The sequence below is a fragment of the Octodon degus genome, unplaced genomic scaffold (assembly GCF_000260255.1).
Source record: "Octodon degus isolate 3935 unplaced genomic scaffold, OctDeg1.0 scaffold00378, whole genome shotgun sequence".
Classification (NCBI taxonomy): domain Eukaryota; kingdom Metazoa; phylum Chordata; class Mammalia; order Rodentia; family Octodontidae; genus Octodon; species Octodon degus.
Genome location: NW_004524954.1, coordinates 40,110 through 47,549, shown reverse-complemented (window position 1 = coordinate 47,549; position 7,440 = coordinate 40,110). Strand labels below are relative to the sequence as shown.

At 36.1% G+C, this 7,440-nt stretch overlaps 1 pseudogene; it reads left to right on the top strand.

Annotated features, from left to right (window-relative positions):
• Positions 1-1,566: 1,566 nt before the first annotated feature.
• On the top strand, positions 1,567-4,540 carry LOC101570412 (annotated as a pseudogene).
• The last annotated feature ends 2,900 nt before the right edge of the window (positions 4,541-7,440 follow it).

Genomic DNA, 7,440 nt, shown 5'->3' with positions numbered 1-7,440 from the left:
CAAAGCCCAGTTCTTGAGTCAAAGCTAGGAGTCAGAGTAACCAGGCATCTCCCAGTGAAGGAAATCTTGACTTTGGCTAGTACTAGGCTGTGGAAAGAAAAGTCTTATCATGGAATTTTAGAACTCAGTAGCTGGAATTCTGAGTTATTTTCACTTTGTGGAATCATGAAATGAGAATTGATTCTCCTGCAAGACCTATTTCCCAATATGTATACACTGATGGTGGAAATATCTCTGATCATTGTAACATCACTCAGGATTTTAGTGTTTTCTGAAAAAGCTTCAAATTTATCTTTTATAGCTGAATAATACTCCATTGTGTAAAAATATTATATCTATCTCCTTTTAATCTATTCATCGGTTGGTGGTAATTGAGTTGTTTCCAAGATTCTACGCTTTTGTAGATAAGTGGATGCAACTAAAGACTATACTGGTAAGTGAAATAAATCAAACCTGCATGTGCTAACATTGTACTATCTTGCTAATGTGAGAACCTGAAAGAGTAAATAAAATTTGAAAGGTACAAAGGATGCTGTGAAAGGGAAAAAATTGGTTCAATGTATATATAAATCCTACATATATACACAAACAAATTTGTTGTTTGTGTATATATGTAGGCTAGTTTGGATAATCATACAGCCGATTTCTGCTGGTCTTTTGAAATTAGAAGTTAATGCTTAAACTTTTTTTAAAATTTTTGTGCTTTTTTTCTTTTGAATTTCTTATAACTTTTTTGTTATTGTTTGTTTTGTTTTTCTTTAAGCCAATCTTGCATGTTTATATCTGGTAACCTAAATATCTAATTTGAAGATAACATCATGAAATACAGCAACCATTGTTGAATTCCAAAAAAAAAAAAAAAGAAAGCAACAGTAGTAAAACTGGTGTGGTTCTGGAACAAAAACAGATATGTTAAACAATGGGATAGCATAGAGGATGCAGAAACATTCCTAGATACATTCAAGTATTTGGAGTATGAGAAAGAGTTCAAAAACATATATTAAAGGAAAGATAGCCTGGATATCTGTTTGCAGAAGATTTCAACTAGACCTACAATTTTCAGTATGTGCTAAACTAAAATTAAATTAGATCAAATATTTAAGCATTAAAATGAAAGAGAGAACCTACTAGAAGATAATATAGGTAATACTCTTGAAGTCATAGGAATAGGAAAGATTTCCTAGTGAGAACCACAGTTGCACAAGAAACAACAATAAGATTCAACAAGTGAGGGTACAGGGCAGGCAGACACATGCTTTAACTCCCCAGAAGCACCCTCCACAGAGCTGCTTTTCAGCATCCAGAAGGAGAGAAGCAGAGTCTACCTGCCCAGAGCCATCTGAACAGACATCTCCCCAGCACAGCAATGGGCAGCTCCTCCTAGGCACTGCCAGTCCCAGAGTGCTCCAGGCAGAAAGTGACAGAACCTTGGAGCCACTTTGTGTGCAGCCAGATCATAGTCTGTGAGACAATCATCTGACAGAGTCAGGGTGCTCCATGAACCCTCAGCCCTCATGCAGAAGAAAGATCAGTGGAGGACTGCGAAAAAAGCAGTTGTCACCCAGGATGGACTTCACCATGCAGCCCAAGCTTGCCACTGCCCTCTGTGGCATCATGAGTGCTGACAGGAAGATTGACTACCCTCCTGGAGTAAAAGAGATCACTGACAAGAGCACAAGCAACAAAATGATCATACAACTGAAGTTGGCAGTGAAAACTTTCACAGATGTGGATCAGTACTCAGAAGCTTAAAAAAAACAGTATCTCCCACTAGTCTTGCATCTTGTTTCTGAGTTCTTCCTCAAGAATCCTAATAAAGCTGTTTCTTCTTGTAGCATGTTGTTTAGCTGGCATATTTCAAATCTATTTTCCAGAAGCTCCATATATTTCCCATGATAAACTTACGGACATATTTTTGTTACCAGGAAGGTTTAGAAGCCACAAAGAATCCACAATTTCATATATACTTTTAATTTTTAGAGAATTTAGCTTGGTTAAATCATATAATATCTTGTTTTGAAGTGGAAAAAATTGTAATGAAATTTTTATTTAGCTTTTTGGGAGTCTCTCCTCAGTAAGCAACAATAACCACAATAAGAAGGTACAAATGCACATGCTAGACTTGATGAGTTCTATCATCATGGAAGGTGATGGAGTTACCCAAGAATGATTGCACTCCATGCTTATTAACCTCATACCTGCACATAAGAACTTAAAACACTCTTTTGGCCTTGTAAATCTCCTCAGAAAGAAGATAGTTCAGACTAATGAGGCAGCATTGCCAATTTCTTCAATCAAATACTGGCACTGGGAAGACCATCAGTAAGTGATTTGTCAGAACTTGTATTTGGTCTGATTCAGAAACTTTTTGCCATAGATCCTCATTTGTTATCATTTGTCATGCTTCAGCTTTGATTCAAACTGAAGAGCAATGGTGCAGAAGAATGATTGGCTGTTGTTCTACTTCTAGCTAAATTGGTCTGCTCTAAAGATTCTGATTTGGCAACACAAAATGGTCCTCTTTGACAGTGTGTTCTTGGATGATTCAATGACATTGATGTTCCTGTGAGGTTAGAAATTGTAGAACTTGCCAGTCACTGTTTAATGAATCACCCAAATTTAGCAAAGGATCTCACAAAATATTTAAAGATTAGATCACATATCCCAGAAGAAGCTATTTGTTATTGTTACTATAAAAGCTACCAAAAAAGACCTTGCCTTAGTAAATGATCAGCTGCTTGGCTTTGTAAAGACAAGAATACCTGTTAAACGGTGGTAAGAAAAGAATCTATGCTGGATTTGGCTCAGCTGTATAAGAAATACTGTCTTCATGGTGAAACAGTAAAGGAAACTGCAGAGAAAGTCAATTGGATAAAGGGAAAATTTTTTGTAAATTTATTATCAGCATAGCATTGATAACAAGCTGCTGATAGAAAAATTCTTTGCTCAGTTCAGTATCTTTTGCCTAGAAACAGAAGAGATAATAAAATATTTGTATTACTTATATGCTTGTTTGGTTCCAGATGCTGTAAAAGATCTCAATGAAATGTGAAAGTGTCAGAACATGCTTCGAAGTCACGTACAAGAACTAATGAATTTGCACAAGCAACATACCTCAAAAGCTAATGGTTCTGCCATGTTTGAAAATCTGACGATAATATCAAGGAACTTGCCTGATCCCAGAAAAGTACACAATCTTGTAAAGACTTTAAGCAGGTTCTTGGTGATGATGAGAAACTGTGGCCTCAGTTGGAGTTATTAATCAGCCCTAGCTGTTCATGAAAACAGGAGAACATTTTTGTGAGAGAAATAGCTCAGAAACTTGCTAATTCTAAGAAGCCAACAAATCTTTTGCTTGATATGATCAAATTTCTGTTGGAAACAATTGCACTGTGCTCATTGACTTGGAAGCCATAAGTGTACAATGAAACTGATGAATAAATCAATAGAGGGGACTGCAGATGATGAAGATGAGGCTAAAAGTTCAAATACAGCTCTTTGTTCGGACTTAAACTTCTTAAGATTCTGTCTCTAACACATCCTACTTCATCCCACTCTGCAGAGATATGAATCCTTCTTACAATGCCTAAGAATGAAGGATGACCAGGTAGCATAAGCTAAAATACATATTTTTGGAAATATGGGCCAGAAAATAGAAACAGACCTTCCTCAGATATTATCAGCCTTAATTTCCATTTATATCAAAAAGCAAAGAGGGGTTCTTTAAGTGGATGCTTCCACAAAGCTGTCAGCCTCAGGTTGCTGTAGTTCGATCCCCACAACACTCCAGCCAGCCAAACCACCCCTGAGGGCATTCGGAGCAAAAAAAACCCTAAAAAGCAAAGAGGGGTACTCCACACCAAGCAATACCAGCTCTGTACAGAATACATGCCATAATTAAAAATAATGAAATCCAGCTTGCATAAATATTTGAATCACTCAGTAGGAGTCTAAATACGAATGTACCAGGACAACTTATAACTCCATTAGTTTCATTAGACAACATTTCTGTGTTAGCACCAGATCAGTTTACTTCCCTGATGAAATCTGTAGCAGCAATATTCATTGTAAAATCTGTACTAATAAATAACAGGTCAACTGGTGAAAAGAATGGAAAACTGTGGTTTCTGGAAGAAGAATATTACCTTAAATGACTACCAAAGGAATAAGGAATTAAACTTCTGAGAAGGTAGCTGTTGAGTACGAAAAACTACCACTCTAAATCTGTCAATTCAGCTCTTCACATAGTATTGATGGTGTTGATTAATGAAGGTGACCCAAAAGAGGAAAAGAGAATCAGTAAATCTGATGTTTTCACTTGCAATTAGCTGTTGATAGCACCATAATGAAACTTGCTCAGGAACCTTGTTACAATAAAATTAATACTCCAGAAGCGATCTATGCACTTGCTATTTAGGATGAGTGTAACCAAGTAAGGAAGATAGTTCCTCAGAAGATGCATAAGGCACTTGAGACCCTACAGCTCCCATTCGAATATATGGAGATGATTCGACTCTGTGCCAAATATCCTAAAAAAGACAAAAGAGGAAAGACTCAACAAAGAAAGAAATTTACAGGGCAATCTCCCTCATGAACATAAACGAAAAAATCCTCAATAAAATCCTAGCAAATAGAATACAGCAAATCATTAAGAAGATCATACACCCTGATCAGGTAGGATTCATCCCAGGGATGCAAGGATGGTTCAATATTCGAAAATCTATAAATGTAATACACTATGTCAATAGAGCAAAAAATAACAACAACATGATCATCTCCATTGATGCAGAAAAGGCTTTTGACAAAGCCCAATACTCATTCATGTTCAAATTCCTACAGAAAATTGGAATAGATGGCCTCTACTTCAATCTCGTAAAAGCCATTTATGAAAACCCAATGGCTAACATAATCCTAAATGGGAAAAAATGAAATCTTTTACTCTTAGATCCCATACAAGACAAAGATGTCCTCCATCACCACTCCTATTCAATATAGTTCTGGAATCATTACCTACAGCCATTAGACAAGAGAAAGAAATAAAAGGAATAAGAATAGGTAAAGAAGAAGTTAAATTAGATTTGCAGATGACATGATACTTTACTTGGAAGACCCAAAAATCTCCACTAAGAAGCTACTACAATTACTAGAAAAATTCAGTAGCATAGCAGGTTATAAAGTCAATACCCAAAAGTAAACACCATTCCTCTATACAGACAACAAACACACTGAGAGGGAAATTATAGAAAAAATACATTTTACAATAGCACTGAGGAAAATGAAATACCTTGGAATTAATCTAATGAAAGAAGTCAAAGATCTTTTCAAGAAAAATTACAGTACTCTGGAAAAAGAGATCATACAGGATTTCAGAAAATGGAAAGATATTCCATGCTCCTGAATAGGAAGAACAAACATTATGAAGATGGCCATACTCCCAAAATAGCTGCACAGATTTAACATGATCCCTATCAGACTATGACCAACATACCTCACAGACATAGAGAAATCATTCTTAAAATTTATTTGGAACCAGAAAACACCTAGAATAACAACGGCAATCCTGGGCAATAAAGACAAGGCAGGAAGCCTTACAATTCCTGACTTGAAATTATACTACAAGGCTACTGTGATAAAATCAGCGTGATACTGGCAACAAAAAAGACCTGAGTATCAATAGAATAGATTAGAAAATGCAGAAAACCCTACGAAAACATTCAGCCACCTTATCTTTGACAAAGGGGCCAAACATACTCACTGGAAGAAAGATAGCCTGTTTAACAAATGGTGCTTGAAAAACTGGCTCTCTACATGCCAAACACTGAGCTTAACCCAGGTCTATCACCATGCACTAAGCTAAAGTAAAAATGGATTAAAGATCTAAACATTAAAACAAAGACACTAAATCTCCTGGAAGAGAAAGTAGGAAAAACTCTTGAAGATAGAGGTAGGCAAAGATTTCATGAACAAAAATGAAATCTCATGGGAAACAGTTGAAAGACTTAACAACTGGGACCTGCTCTCACTGAAAAGTTTTTGCACATCAAAAGAAATTACAAAAACAGAGAAAAGACAACTCACAAATTTGGAAAAAATCATGACAAATAAGTACTCAATGGTCTGCTCTCTAGAATTTATAAAGAACTAAAAAAGAGTAGGGCCCCCAAATTTAAAGAATCAACCAAGAAGTGGGCATCTGAGATGAACACACATGTCTCAGAGGATGAAATTAAAGAAGAGAATGAATATATGAATAAATGCTCCACATACCTAGCCATCCATGAAATGCAAATTCAAACAACGTTGAGATATCATCTCAACCCTGAAAGAATGGCTATCATAAAGAAATCATTTAACAACAAATGTTAGAGAGGCTGTGGGTAAAGAGGAACCCTTCTACACTGCTGGTGGGAATGTAGACTGGAGCAACTGTTATGGAAATCAGTGGCCAAATTTTGGAAGCAAACAAGATGCGCAACACCAGAGGAATGGTTAAAAACATGTGGTATTTTTACACAATGAAGTATTATTCAGCTGTAAAGAATGATAAAGTCGAAGCCTTTATACTGAAGTGGATGCCACTTGAAGATATACTCACAAGTAAAATAAACCAGACACACGTGTAAAAATCGTATAGTTTCCCTAGTATAATAACTCAAAAGAAGAAACACAAATAGAAAGATATAATACAAGTAAAAGTAAAGCAAGTACTCAAGCACTAACTAAATAAGAAAGGGTAAGGAGAAGAGCTAGGAGACATGGCAGTGACAAGCCATAAAGCTATATGTAGAAGATGGGCAAAGCAATGATGCGGAGAATCTCCAGAAGATTTCTAAATGTAGCTGTAAATTAGAAAAATTCTCACGCTGACTAACACTATATACTGATACCTGTGAACTAAGCAACTGCACTGAAGATGGTAATCTGTAATAGTAGTTTCATGCTTAGAAACCTGTCATTCTGGTCTTCTGAATATGAGCTGCTTGTTATGACATCTCAGTTGCTGTTATGCTGTCTCCAGGTAGATGATTGTTCAAAAAGAAAGGGGTGGTGAATGAAGGCAAGAGACAGGAAAAGCAATGTTTTGGTACTGTCCTGTTTCAGGGATGTATATGGTAAGATTTTTGGACTTATGTGTAAAGAAAAGAATTATATAAATTGTTATGCCTATTTTTAAAATATATTCCAATTTTGAAATGTTTTTCATCATATTCTGTAGGGAGTTAAAGTTCAACATATCAATACTTGATGAAAAATACCTGTTCCATATTATGCCTAAGATGTTTGATATGCACACAGACAGTGAGGTTAAGCTTAACAGCCTAAGTTGTATGGCAATAACAATAAGCTTGTCTTCTGGATGGTTAACAACCTAAGTTTGCAGACCAAAATTAGAGTAAAAGGAGTTCTGCGAGGAAAGCCAACATTTTGGCCCTAGCCTTC